The 15361-nt window shown below is 33.7% G+C and overlaps 1 long non-coding RNA gene across 1 annotated transcript in view; it reads right to left on the bottom strand.

The window, feature by feature from the left end:
• Nucleotides 1-15361, bottom strand: part of LOC125617926 — a 28537-nt gene that overhangs the window by 9745 nt on the left and 3431 nt on the right. The window contains exons 2-3 of the long non-coding RNA XR_007349067.1: nucleotides 14261-14571; nucleotides 13892-13941 (exon numbers count right to left, since the gene is read on the bottom strand). This is a non-coding gene — a long non-coding RNA (uncharacterized LOC125617926). The remainder of the gene's footprint in view (nucleotides 1-13891; nucleotides 13942-14260; nucleotides 14572-15361) is intronic.

Genomic DNA, 15361 nt, shown 5'->3' with positions numbered 1-15361 from the left:
TCTTATTGTCTAATTTTTTGAGTTCTTTGTATACTCTGGATATTAGGGCTCTATCTGAAGTGTGAGGAGTAAAGATTTGTTCCCAGGGTGTAGGCTCCCTATTTACCTCTCTTATTGTTTCTTTTGCTGAGAAAACACTTTTTAGTTTGAGTAAGTCCCATTTGTTGATTCTAGTTATTAACTTTTGTGCTATGGGTGTCCTATTGAGGAACACAAAACTACAACTATCTTATATTTGATAAAGGGGCTAAAAGCATGCAATGGAGGAAGGATAGCATCTTCAACAAATGGTGCTGGGAAAACTGGAAATCCATATGCAACAAAATGAAACTGAACCCCAACTTTCTTCTTAAAGAGGATTCTGATTAGGGTCCTGATAGATATGGCCTCTAGTAGAGGCAGATGAATGGTAGTACTAGATATGTGTTCCAATGGGAAGGTCATTGAAGGAATTTCTCATGACTTGAATGGACTTTCTATAAAACCAGACATATAGTCCAGCTATATGGAATAGCAATGTTTTAAGAAGAACCCTTAAAGATGTTTATGAACGTATGTAACTAATACTAGGAATTTTTCTCATGATGTATAGTGTAAAGTTAAAAACAAAGAGTTGCATTTTTATAATGAACTGGGATTTTATTAGCAGTTAAAACTGTGATCATTGTTCCCCATTTCATTTTCAATGAGTCAATATTTAATTGCTATGTTTATTAATTTTTGATCAATATTAGTCAGAAACTTGTATTTTAAAACAATTACTGAAATTAATCCCCTGAAGAAAGTGTATTTCATTGTGAAAATTTGATTTTATTTCTTGAGCACTTTAAGATAAGTTGACACTGATCCATCTTTCTCTATGACAGGAAATGTGTGCATCGAACATAATACAATGAAGAATACTATTTGCAACCTACTTAGGTGTGCTCTGTTTTGTGAAATATACACACTATGTACTTTGCAGCATGCAATTAGCCTTCAGATCAAATGAACATTTGTGCATGAAAATTTATTTCACAAGCCTGGTAGCACAGAGGGGATATTAAAAAATAGCCATACATGCCTGAGTGAAGAAGAAAATAAAATATTCTTTTCTCAAAAAGTTATGACTCAAGGGATTGGTACTCACTTCTGGGTTACTAGGTTGAACCTTATCTAGGTGGGTATTGATTACCATCTGACAGCTCTGTAGTGATCTGTGTGCACTAAGGTGTTGGTTATAATCTTAAAAATAATAATAATAAAAGAGTCAACATCCTAAATGCTGCCACTACGATTAGAATTAATTGGTGCCCTTTTTAACAGCACCAGAAGAGTATTACACTGAAATGGCACCCTTCCATTATCTCAATCTAACTAGTAGGAAAAAAGTGAGGAAAGCAGAAAATGCCATTTACTAATCTGAGAGCAACAGAAGGTTAAGAAGTGAAGGAAACTACCACACAGATAAAATAACATTCTTACGTATTTCCAGACATAATGATTAGTTGACACTTGTAGATTCAAACATTTAGCAATATGCAGTAAAGGCATATTATGTGTAAAACAATCCATTAGATGTAAGAAGTAAGAATCCATCATTGATTCATCCATTTGGGCAGCAGATGCGTAGCTATGAGAAAAGAGGAAGTAAAAACATAATGCAGTTGAAGGCTTTTTTTGATAGTTTATAATCTAGAATAAAGAAGGAGGACATGTATGCCATTAGAATAACTAAAATTCACTTTCTGGCACTCAGAGGAGACAGTGGTAACTTATGTTAGCAAGTTGTGGTGGAGGGACTTGGGTAGAGAGAAAAGTAAAGTAAATCAAGAAAATCATTTCTATTCACTCACCTCATAAGCCATCAATTCATTCAACCCATTGATTCTTCTTCTGCATTATTAAACTCACATTATCATCACTGATTTGTTATGCTATTTCTAACGTACACTTCACATTATTAATTATGGAATTCTTAATAATAAAAATATAAATATTAGTGAGTCATACTGTTATTCTATATGACCTTTCAAATCAGAAAGAAACCATTTTACGTAAAACTCAGATTCTATAAAACATAAAATAATAATATTTAAGAGCTTATACCTAAAAATACACAAACCAAAATATTATATAAAATATAGCTAAAACTATTTTCACTGAGCATCACTTACTTTTACCATTAATATTTTCATAAATCAAAATGTCAATGATTTACTGTACATTACATGCTATGCAAAATATTTTCATTAGCTGGATAACTTTCTTATGACAAAAGAAAACAATTCTTTATCACAGTTTGGAGTAAGTACTAAATCTTATTAATCAGAATCATATAAAATAGCTGTATTTTTATCATCAAAATGTGAAAACATGATAAAGTTAATAAATAATTGCCATAAGATCTAAATAAAGTTTTAAAAAGTCTTTAGGGAAAATATAAGTGCTATTTTTTTAAGAGAGAGAGGGAGAATTTTTTTAATATTTATTTTTTAGTTTTCGGCGGACACAACATCTTTATTTCTATGTGGTGCTGAGGATCAAACCCGGGCCGCACACATGCCAGGCGAGCGTGCTACCGCTTGAGCCACATCCCCAGCCCAATATATAAGTGCTGTTTTTGAAGTAACTGATTTTTCTCCTTGATAAGAAGTTGAAATCTACTTCTATTGTGAAACAAAATTATATTTGACCTGAGGCAAGAGATCTATTTTCATCTGGAACCTGTAATCCCAGCAACTCCAGAGGTTGAGCAGGAGAGTTGCAAGTTCTACTCCAGCTGGGTGATTTAGTGAGACCCTAAGCAAAATATAAGAAGGCCTGGGAATGTAGCTCAGCAGAGGAGCATACCTGGGAACAGGGAAAAGATCTGTCCTCTCAGAGGCTCAGATTGCCATGTATAAAATGAAGTGGACAACATAAGAAGAGAAGTTTCTCAATTTTGTTGAAGAAGTAGGACTTATCTTTTTTCATAAAAATTTAAATTGAATCCAATAAATATAATTCAGCTGCATAGGCAGTGTCTCTGGCTTACAGGAGGAAGGGTCTGTGCTGCTGCCCACTGCCCTTGAGGAACATTAGCAGACAGCCAAATCACTGTTCACCATGATATAAAGAGGGCTCAACAGAAAAGCAGCAATTCATGAGTACTAGCAGAGCCAGTAACTTTAGGGAAAAAAAATAGACAAATTGTGATAGGTTGAGTAGAACAGTGCTATTTACTTTGTAGTGCTTTTAGGAGATTTAATAAACTAAAATATTCAAAATACTTAGTGCAGTTGATGGATTCTCAGAGAACAATCATTCCTTCTCTCCTTTCTTCCCTAAAACATGTTAATCCTATAATTCTGCACAACATCACAACTCTTGTAAGATTTTCTGCCAGAAAATGTAACAGCTTTCAATGAAAAGACTAAATGATTCATTCTCAACTGAACCGATATTAATATTGGCTCTGAAAGGGCAAAAGTTGGGTCTTTATGAGTAAAAACAATATTTTGCTTTTATGTTTAAAATATAGACATACATACACTTACAAACATAAATACATTATTTCTGTAGTATTACTATTTCATGGTAGAAAAAAATCTAAAAAAAATCTAAAAAGATTCTGTAGGGAACTGACCATGAAAAAATAAAAAAAATGTTAAAAACACTTGACTAAGCAATTAGAAATCATGTCAGATAAATTATCAGAGATATATCTGGTTGATCCTAAATGAGACACTTGTAGATTCAAACATTTAGCAATATGTAGTAAAGGCATATTATGTGTAAAACAATCCATTAGATGTAAGAAATAAAAAGATGTGGTGTTAGTCTATGAACTCAAGGAACTTAAAATTCATCACAAATGTTCAAGCATCCAGCAGTACAAAGGTTCAAGAGTTCACTCACTGGAGTGATCAGAAAGTTTTCACAGGTGAAGTTCGTTTAGTTGGAATTTGAAAAAAATACACTGTAAATGACCAGGTATAGAACAGTCTAGAGAGGGAAATGACATGAACATAGAACATTTTTTCTATGTTCATGGGAAAAAGTCATAAGAAAGGAAAAAGTCATAAGAAAGGACAACTGAGAATGAAATGCAAGAATGGCACACTGAAGCCTGGTAGTTTATATAATGAAGAAAGTGATTGAGACTAGCGGGCCATTAAGAGGCCAGTACTACTGTGCGTGTCTAGACTGGAACAAAAGATTTTGCTCAAACACACTAGCAGTAGAAATACTGAAGAGCCTAGTAGTCTGCTAGACATGGGAGTGAGGAAGAAGAGAATAAAAGGTGGCTATTAAAAGGCTTCAAAGCTTCAATTCTGAGTAACTAGGATGACAGGAGTGTCACCCCTGTGATTCTCCACTCTCTTGGTCCTTTCCCTGATAAGGGAAAGTTCTGAGCTCAAGATGAGAAAGAAAGAATGTTTTTCTGCTAGGTTGGGTGGGAAAACTCTACAGATTCTGCCAATGGTAATTAATAATGACTATTTCTACCAACATGAGTCCATGTTTAAGATTTAAGGGGGAAAAAAAAAAGCAATGTATATCAGAGGACTATAATATTTCCCTTTTGTCTTACACCTGGATATGTACCCATAGGAATTTATATCAGCAGGATGAACACCTGAAACAGCAAAAGTAATAAATAAATAAATATAAAGAAATTAAAAAAAGAAAAACATTTAAAAAATTTCCCAAAAAGTCACCTAACTGATTTGGAACTAAAACTTTTCAGTCATCAGACTTAAACAATTAAATGCATGATCACTCTTCATACTATATACCCTATAATCATGAAGTCCTCCTGTGTGGTAATGTAGTTAGTGTACATACTCTAGGGAACAGTCCTTTGGTGGTATTTAAAAAATAAGTATGTAAGATTATTCAGGAAGTATTAAATTGAAGAACTAATGAATTCACATAGGTGTCTTCTGAGCTACTTGAAATAATAAAATAACATTCTTACATATTTCCAGACATAATGATTAGTTGAAAGTGGTAGGTTCATTGAATAATAACTGTGAACTAAAAATAGAAATCTAGAGAGAAAATATTTTCCAGGTCCCCAAATCAGTGGAAACCATCTAGAAAATAGTTCTCCACTAGTGTGGATGGAGAAATAAGGCTGATAGGAGTATGACTGAGTTTATGGCCTTTCAGGATATAAAATGAAGTGACAATCTGAAATGAAAAAGTGGCAGCAGATGGTTCCAGATACAGAAAGAGAAATATCTCAAATGAGTGGGACATAAATCCCTTAAATATGACAAAGATAAAGATGGGAATAAGTCTCATTTGCCTTTTTCATCTCATAATATTATTCTATTCATTTTCTCTGCTAACATAAAATATGATCCTATTCGAATACAGTAATATCCAGCATGTCAAATGTATTTTTCCAACATTTTTTTCTTGATCTTCATTATTAGAATGGTAACAAGCATCACTGGAAAAATATAGAGAAAAATTACTTCTGTTCCAGCCATCATTATCTAATGGTGGATAAATCTTCTGTCTAGATATGCAATTCATTGGCTGTACAGAAAAATGGAATAGGTTTACTCATAGGTGTAATCATGAATATTGACACTGATCTATGATGTGCATCTGGCACCATTCTCATAGCCCCTCTCCGTCTGGAATGACAAATCATGAGTTTGTCCTGTAATTTATAACAGACCAATTACTTCCAGTCCTGTCAGTACCATTAGCTCAATGTGTGATACACTGCACACATCGCACCTTGACAGCTCTGCAAGTTCCCCTTCTTGGACAGAAGGGGACTGTAACACATGCCTAGCAAACACAGAGGATTTTGAGACCTTTACTCCTCAGCCAGTACTCAATTCCTTTTGCATTAAACATAACTTTTTTCACAAGAAATTCTATGCATACTCAACTAGGACCAGGGCTGATTATCAAGACTCATTACTCTGCTCACTATGATGAACAAAATAGAGATAATCTCTCTCTCTCCCCAACACCAGATTTTGTTGATGGAAGCGTTTGGACTACCTGTTTTGACTTAAAAGGAATAAAAGTATTTTTCCTTTAGCAATTTGCTTAACAACAGTGCTGCTCTGGCAATGCTCTCTCCATAGTATGGTAAACCTTCCATTTATGTCCAACAAAACAGTACCATCTCTTCTTTTTTGCCTGGGTATGTAAAAGGAGGCACTTAAAGGTAATTTAAGCACCAACTATTTTCTTTATTTTTTCTTTTGGTTGTTGTTGTTCATTTTTTAAATAGCCCATGTTCTACTTTTGAACTCTATGTGCTTGGAAAAAGTCATTTCTAACTCTTAATTTCTTCATCAATGAACTGATAAAACTGGAAAATACACTGATGAAAACTAGTTCTAAACTCAAGCTTAGATAGTATCTTTACATATCTTTATGTAAGTATACATAAATCAGTGTACATATCTTTATGTATCTATGATATCTTTACAAAATTAGTAGGTGAGGAAATAATTATTAAACAATTGGAACTAACACAATTTGATAAGGAGAAGAAACTATGCCATAAGTAATAATTACAATAATGAAAATGAATTAGACTTCAGAAAAAAATAAGCATTCAATAAACATTTGAAGCTTGCAGTTATGAACTTTAGATGTTGAGTATTAATAGTAACTTGGCATTAACAATTTTCCAAGAAATGATTATGGGAAAAAAAAAGAACACAGTTGGGCACAGTGGTGCAGACCTGTAATCACAGAGACTCAGGAGACTGAGGCAGAGGCAGGAGGATTGCAAGTTCAAAGCAAACCACTGAGACACAAAGATAGCCAAGACTGTTAGAAAATAGCTACAAAGACACACATTTTTAGAGGAAAATGTTTTAGGAGACTAAATGGATTTTCAGAGCTCAGTTATGGTGGAAGACAAGATCCTAGCTTGACTGACCTATGAAATGACAGGTGAGGCTCAGAGCTACAGTCCTGTAATCCTAGCTACTCAGAAGGCAGAGGCAGGAGGATCTAAGTTCAAGGCCAGCCTCAGCAATTTAGCAAGGACCTAAGCAACTTAGTGAGACCCTCATCTCAAAATGAAAAATGAAAAGGGCTGGGGAGATGGGTTGGTGGTTAAGTACCTCTGGGTTCAAAAAAAAGGAAGGAAAGAAGGAAGAACACAGCATAAGAACTGTGATGAAATTTCAGATTACTTACATTTATTTAAATTGCTGCTTACTAAGGGTGAGAAATTTAATTCAGTTTCCATCAAAATGAAACAGCCTCTAAGCCAAAGTATCTTTTTTTATGAGTTACTTTTATTTTTGTGGTGAAGGTTACAGCTCAAAAACTATAAAAATGAATACCAGCTTGCAAAAGTGAAATGTGTGTCATTTTAGAAAAAAAAATTATGGATGAAGATGCAATACTTTTAAACACAAGTTCACAGCTTAAATAAGTGTGCAGATATCTTTAAAGAACAATTTAATAACTCAATAAAAGCTTGAATTAGTTCACATTTTCCCAACTGTATTTTGAAAGAAATATGATCAGGCCTAAAAAGTTGGCAACCTTGAACTATTGATGGACAATGCAGCAGACAGCTGACATTTCATTTCCACCATGGAGCTAACAACTTTCCCCATTCCATATCATATCCATCTTTCATAAGGCCAAAACCAAATCCATTGCTGCAAATGAATACTGTCATTATGACATTTACATGTCAAGAATTATTCAAGCTTGACTGAATCCCATAGTCCATACTAAATTTGTTGAACACCGTTTGTCCATTTTAAGTTTGTTCTAATTCAAGAAATCCTTTGCTAGAGAAGGAAAAAAAAAACTTCAGATGGTAAAATAATTTCAAGATATAAAGCCTATTGGTAAACCTATAATATATTGGGTATGCATATCATTAGGAAATTCATAGTTCAGGTGACAGCTATTTCTAAAGGATTTCACTCTCTCTATTTAATAATGTATTTGATATTATATGCTTTAAAGCCAATGGTCTTTTTTATTTATATTGTTGCAGTTTTAGACTAGCATATTTGGTCATAGTCAAACATTTACAAAACTAAAAGATGCTCTAGAAATCATCTATATTGATAAGAATAGTGTAAGTAATGCTAGGGAACAAATTACGGAAGAATCTTATTACTTAACACACTGAAAGTATCATTTCAAGAGAAGCCTACGTATGTCCCAGAGCAGCTTTCCTCCATGAGATGGTGGCACCTCTACCTTAAAATATGCTTCTACAAGCTCAATAGAGGGAAGAAATACCACAGGACATGAATGATGTGCACCACTTCAATTCTCAAGTCGTATTTTCAAGAAGTCATAGAACCATTCCTAACTTCAAGGAGGACATCATTGTATTCCATAATTGGGGGGGGGCAGAAATATTAGCAAGCGGTATGAATGCTTATCAGATTATTTAATCTAATACTTTTATTTTCTGGCTAACCAAACTGAGACTAATGTCACAAGATTAACAAATGGAAGAGACCAACTCAAACATTGTTCACTAATAATTTCATCAAATTGTAGTATCCTGAAAATTATGGCTCTTGGCCTGGTTTGATAATAGCAAAGAATATTTTTTTTAATGAGCTACTAAAGCAAGAATGCAAAGTGAATTTTTGGAATGAAGCTCATTGAAGATTATGATACTTTCCAGGTAATACAAGAATGGCCACTGCAAGCACAGGTAGTCATAATCACACTGGAATACATTAATCAGTCTCTCATGGGTTATATAAAGATCATACCACTGCTTCTGTCTCAAAAATCTTCTCTGTATTCTAGAGCCAAACTTGGTTCTAGATACTAATTGAATACTTTCCAGTCAAATAATCTTTACACTTATCATATAGTCTCCGAAGAAGAGTAAATAAATATTATAATTTACAGACATAATGCAGACTTTTAGGTGTTCAAAAGATTACACACACTTTGTTAAATTTAAAAGCAAAATCAGATAATTATGATGTGCCTATACTGCTTCTGCATAGCATCACAAGACAACTTAGACTTACAGTAGTCTGAATCAGACAGTCTAATCAAACTGGACCGGGATCCATCTCACAGACAACCAAATATTGCCATCAGTGGCCAGAACTCTAATTTGGCATTTGGATTACACTCTCTTGAAAAATGCACAGTTGGATCAAGAGTTAAGTTCCAATTAAGAAATGAAGTGCCTTATTTAGATGAAATTGCTAACATAATGTTCTCATTCAGTAATGAGAAAGAAAAGCACAGAAATGTTGCTCACCTTCTTATACTTGTTTGATCAATTTTACCAGTGTCTATTAATTTTCACTAAGAAAATCAAAAGGCAAAAAGAAATCATAAACAGTAAACTTATGAAGATACCCATTTCTTGAAAACAAGTCCTATCATTCTCCAAAGTCAGCTCTGGAATCCTAAATTCATTCTAGTAACAAAAATAGGAGTACAAACAGAAAGTGACAATGATATAAAATTCCATGAAGACATTTGGAGAAGAGCAAGGTGATCATGAAAATGAAAACAGATGCACTTGGAATGCAGTTGTCACTGGAATGCCATTCTCCTGTTAGAGTTTCAGGCCTTAATATTTCACAAGTGTGGTGAAGAAAGGGCGGTTTTGTGTTATGTTTTGGTTGTCATTGTTGTTTTTGAAATGCACACCTGAACACAAGAGTTTTTTAGGTTTTGAGGGCATTTTTATGAGTTAATTAATGTGCCTTTCCCTTAACGTATCAAGAAAGTCCTACTTGGGATTTACTTTATAATTTATTGCCTTTTCTGGCTTGTGAAAGTTTGGGTTTTATTTGTATTTAGTGATTCAGTTGTGGTTTTATAAAGAAAAAATAATCAATGGGAAGAAAATTTGTACCAGTTAAACAGGCAAGGGGTACTTTAATTAAAACCATTGCAATGAGAAAGAGACTGAACTCAAATCCATGGAAAAGATGGGCAGGAGAGGTTTTTAAACTGGAGTTAGCTGGTGGAAAGTACTGGAGGATGTTGGGGATGAGGTTGCTAGGTATGAGGTCCACAACTCCTGACAGTTTGCAGGAGGGGATTGTGTGCATCTCTCTCTAACTCCTCAGTGACATCACATCGGTGGCTTCCATTTGGTCAGGGTAGGAGTGTTTATATCACAGAAATCAACAAGCCTACAAATCAGGGTTTTGTTCTTCTGATAAAAATAATTGTTAAGCTTTACCAGTATATCACTGAAACCTCTGGTCTGTAGTTAAGAAATTATATAAAAATTATTAAACAGATTTAATAGAGAGGCAGGAATAACAGGAGAAAAATAACGAGCAGTTAATGAAGACTTCATTTATTTCATAACTTAAACCTTCCAATAATCCTGAGAAATGGGCATGACTATAATTATACCCAAGGAAAGACTGGGGCATTATCAAAAGATAATATTTTAAGTCTAACATTGGATAGATCAGATTTAAAATCAAGTCTTTTTCCGATGCCTTTGGCCTTTTCATATATTATGTTTTTTAAAAAACTCTTTGGTATTTGAACATAATTAAGGAATTTGTGTCTGGATTTACTTTTTTAAAAATCAAATTTAAAAATATCAAAATAAATTATTTTCGGTATCAATAAATACGTGATGCCAAATGCATGCTTTTCTCTGTTACTCATTATTATAATTTAAAAGAAACAAAAAACCCTACAAATCCAATTCAAAATTGAAGAAAATCTGTTTTCTTTTCTTTTCCTTTTTTCTTTTCAAATTCATATTAGCACCATAATAGTCCAGTAAAGAACTTGACAAGGTTTGAACATTTATAGATGGAGTTGAAATGTGATTTTAAAATTCCATCACTCAGAAAAATGTTGTCCTTGATGAAAATAGAAAGAATATAGAGGTTGAAAGAGGTTAGAAAAATAAAATCAAGCTGTAGAATCAATGCAATAACAAAAATTTTAGTTTTTATTTGTTCTTTTTAAGAACAAATTAAAACTTCTGGGATACTATAATGTAACTTTGATATTTTTACTCTTAAATCCATCATAAAATCCATGTTGAAAACTAAAATAGATAAAGCTACTAGAAAGCTGTAAAATACTGGTAACTTGGCAGTTGCATGTGAAGGAAGATTTCTACACAGTGTCTACTGTGTTTCATGGAATTTAGATAGCCCACCAATTTGGAACCTGAGGATTTTAATAGAAGGGCGAAAAAAAAATTCTTCATGTTTCAAATATTGTAATAGATGCCACTAGACAGGACAAGTAGAATATTATTACTTCGAGAATTGTTTCTTTTCTTTAAAATGTAACAATATTAAATAAATGAAAATGATCCTAACAGAAGTTTTTAAATCATTCTACAAAATCTCAAATCTAACAGAAATAACACTTCTTCCTTCAAGAAATAATCTCAAAGAAGAAAGGCTGTCACGTAAATGAATGAAGATGCTAAAATGATAAACAATTTTAAAAGTGTATGTAATCCTCAGGGGCAAGAAAGTAGAGTCAATCATTCACTTGCTGAAATAAAAAACATTCTCAATGACGTGGAAGAGAGTCAGGCAGCAGGTGAACATCTGTTTAATGGGAAATTGCAACCAAGTAATAGAAACTATTGATCAGATGGCAAACTGGTCCAAAAGAAAATCATTTCCATATATGTTACTCCTCAGATTAATTTAATTCTGAAGTGTATTGAAGCAGATAAGCTTTCTGGCATCCGTAAGTAGCAAAGGTATAAAACAACCTGGGCCAATATTCCAGTTTTAGGTAGTGCACCATTCAATATCTATTCTTCAACTCCTCAATACCTTATCACTGCACAAAAGGGTATAATAATTCTTTGATGCCAAGGAATGATGTTTGTGATCCAAAGAAATTTAAGCTGATATTTCAGAGTACTTTTATAAATAGCTTAGTCTTCCTGTTTCTTAAAACACTTAATATTCAGTTTAGTCAGGCAAAGCCTATACTGGCCAAATCATTTTAAAAAATACTACTCAGCTTATGGAAAATTAATTTATAAGAAATTATGACAGTTGCTGTGTTTGTAGATTTATAAACAGCATGCTACACAATAAACCATCTAAAGCCATGTGCCAAATTTTCTGATAGGATAAATGGCAATCAGTTTTGTTTGTTTTTTAATCAAGCAAAGGACAATAGCTTAGACTATCAGTGAAGACAAAAAAAAAATTCTAGCTCTCTTTCCCTTTTTTTTCTTTACTTTCATTCATTCTTTTTTCCTCTATCTCTACTTGTATCTCTTTTATACATGTTTATACCTTCAGTCTGAAATATGTAAGATCAGAATTTAAAGGTCCATTTATGCAGATTTTCATTGTGAAGGGAGAACTGTGCTAAAATCAAAATCAGTACAGTATACTTCCTGTGTTGTATGCTAGAATAAGAACCTATAATGTAATATCTAAAAAGATACTATTATGGATTACTGAACTGAGCCACTGACAAGTCAATTAGAACCTAACTACTGTTAGTTCCACATTTTAATCCTATAATTTCCTCTTTTCTTAGGTATCATACAGAGACTGTTTGATGAGGAGTTTCAATCCAATGTCATGTCTCCAGTTGGAAAGAATTCTCAAGACAGAGAAAAAATCCAACATTTAAGGGGCATTCCTAACCCACTGGCACAAGCTAGTCTAGTCCAGTGCCTAACCTTGAGCCACATCCCTAGCCCCTTGAAATTCTTTTGTGTACTACTATAGTTACAGAAGATGTCCACAGAGCATGGGAGTAAACTGCAGATACCAAGAGAATTTCCTGTGTATTAGGTTTCCTGAAATGATCTCTCCTTGCTTTACTCAAGGGATATCACTTTTATACTATATTAATATCACCACTGCAAAGGTACTTTCCAGTGGTACTAAAAAGTTTGTAGGAATCAAACTAATAGAAAAGAATGAATGAATTGCTGCAATTCAATTATTGGTACAAATGATAAACTGAAAACAATAAATTTAATTGTCAGGTTAATTATTAAATAGTTCTGGATTTTAAATTAAATACCCATTTTGAAACGCAATTGATGAAGTTTTCTATCACACAACCCTGTCTTATTAGTATTGCAACTTTTATGGGAGATGAGGATAGAGTGGAGGAAAAAGGGAATTAAAACATCACCTTAAATATACAAATGGACCTCGTGGATCTTTCTGAGAGTCCAGAAGGTAAGAACATTGGATTCAAAAAGCTGGGAAGGGCAGCTAAACCAAGTCAGACATTAATCAGGGAGAAAAAATGTGTCTTTCTTAAGTCCCCGAGATTTCTGGGATGATTTTTTGCCACATCCTAGGTTAACTAGTCTAATAAATACAGCCACAATAATTTGAAACAACTGACCTAAATCAGTTCACAAATTCAGATGCTTAATAAATATGGCTTTATTTTCTTTAATTTGATTTTCTATAACTTTTCTCAAAATAAGGTTTTACCCTCTGAGCTTTCTCTTGTAGAATTTACATTAACTAGGAATATATAAATATGTCTATGTACCCAAATGGCTCTTAATATATCAACCCTAAATGGTTATTTATTGAATAAATGAATAAGTGAATAAATGGAAATGATGACTCAGCGAAGAGGTAGATATGCACTATAATGTGACTTGAAATAATGGAAATTAAATCTTATCCTTTTCAATGGTCCTGTGGTAAAACCCCTTCCCTAAATCATGATAAACCACCAAAACATTCACTGTCTGTAATCACTGCACAATCACAATCGCCTCAAAATCAACAGTTTTGTGTGGGATAAGCCGTCTCACCTGAATATTCAATCACCATATCCTCTACTGTATATTATACCCTTCACCCCATTCCACAAAGCCCGTAACATGCCCCCATCAGCCATTTCTTGTCCAAGACTATATTTCAGAGTTCTTTATAGATCATCAAAAACCATGCCAAGGGCTGGGGTTGTGGCTTAGTGGTGGAGCACTTACCTAACATATATGAGGCACTGGGTTCGATCCTCAGCACCACATGTATCCATCTACAATTAAAAAAAAATTTTTTTTTAAGTGCCAATATTTACATCCTGTCCTCTAAACAGTTCTTTCACTTGCTGGTTGTAATAGACATATTACTGTCCACAGAAGAATATGACCTTACAAATCAACTAAGGTTTTACCCTCTGAGCTTTCTCGTGCAGAATTTGACCACAGAAGAATATGACCTTACAAATTAACTAACAAAACAGTCTCTTTCCTCTTGTTCACATTCCATGTCTTTCAGAAAAATAACAGAATTATCATTTTATTGGGGGTGGCCATTTAATGAGGGTGTATTATACCAATATAAAAGTTACAAACCAGAACAGCTTCACATAATTATCCACTACTTCCACTTCCAAACTGTTTCTCTCCTTCAGTGTTCAACAGTTTCATTTTATTTGATGTGTATATTATATTTATACCACTCATTAATTCTTCTGGTTTTCCTCTTTCTTGAAACTCCTGGTCACCCTTCTTAAGTTGTCAGTGACTTCAGAAGCTCTCTCTTCTTTCTCCACCACTCCTTTCATAAATTGCAACATGAATTCCAAATTCTTTGAATCCTTTTCCATTCTGTCTTTGAATCCTATTATTTCATTCCATCTCAGCTCCCATTCACGTGATCAGACCTAGAATGCAATAACACACTTCAGCTACAAATGGTTTCTAAACATTGCAACACCCTTTTATTCTTATAGAGTACTTACTCTAGTATCCCTACTCACCAAATAACACCGTTTTGTGAGAATCACATCCACAGGTCACTCTTTCACTACTCATTGTCTACCTGCACTGTTTCTAGGCTAACATCACATCCACTCCCGAGAAAGCATGCCTAACCAACTCACCTGTTTGTTTGGTTTTTTTCATTGTACATACTTGGAAAATCCCAAACTCAGATTAATATATAAAAATCAATTTTACTCTACTTCTATGTTCAAGATAATGAACATAGTCCTAGAAAAAAATGAGAAATTCTGCTGATGGGTCTTTCTGTAAATTTGTAACCAAAAAAATCTCAAATGAATGATTCAAACTTTTGACAGTGCTGCTCTGTATTCTTGTTCATTCACAGTCTTTATCACGACTATTTCACAGACTCCTCAAGCCTCTCATTAGTCTATATAACCATTAAAGAATGACCTAAACTTCATAGAGAAAATCTACCCAGTTATCCCTGTCCCACCTCCTTTTTCCCCTCTGCCAATTACTTCAACCTTCCTGGGAGTCCCATATATACTTCCTTCTGTTAAAATGAAAAAAGTAAGCCTGATAGTTATTAATGCACTCTTTTTTATTAACACATTCTTTCCACTACATGTCCTCAGGTTTTCATCTGACGTCCATCAACACTCTCCAGTTTCAGTTGCTGGCACCTTGACTTATCTACAGCTTTTTTTTAATCTTTTTATATATATA

This window comes from Marmota marmota, unplaced genomic scaffold (assembly GCF_001458135.2).
Source record: "Marmota marmota marmota unplaced genomic scaffold, marMar, whole genome shotgun sequence".
NCBI lineage: Eukaryota > Metazoa > Chordata > Mammalia > Rodentia > Sciuridae > Marmota > Marmota marmota.
Note: the sequence above shows the minus strand (reverse complement) of the source record. Positions and strands in the feature narration are given on the sequence as shown.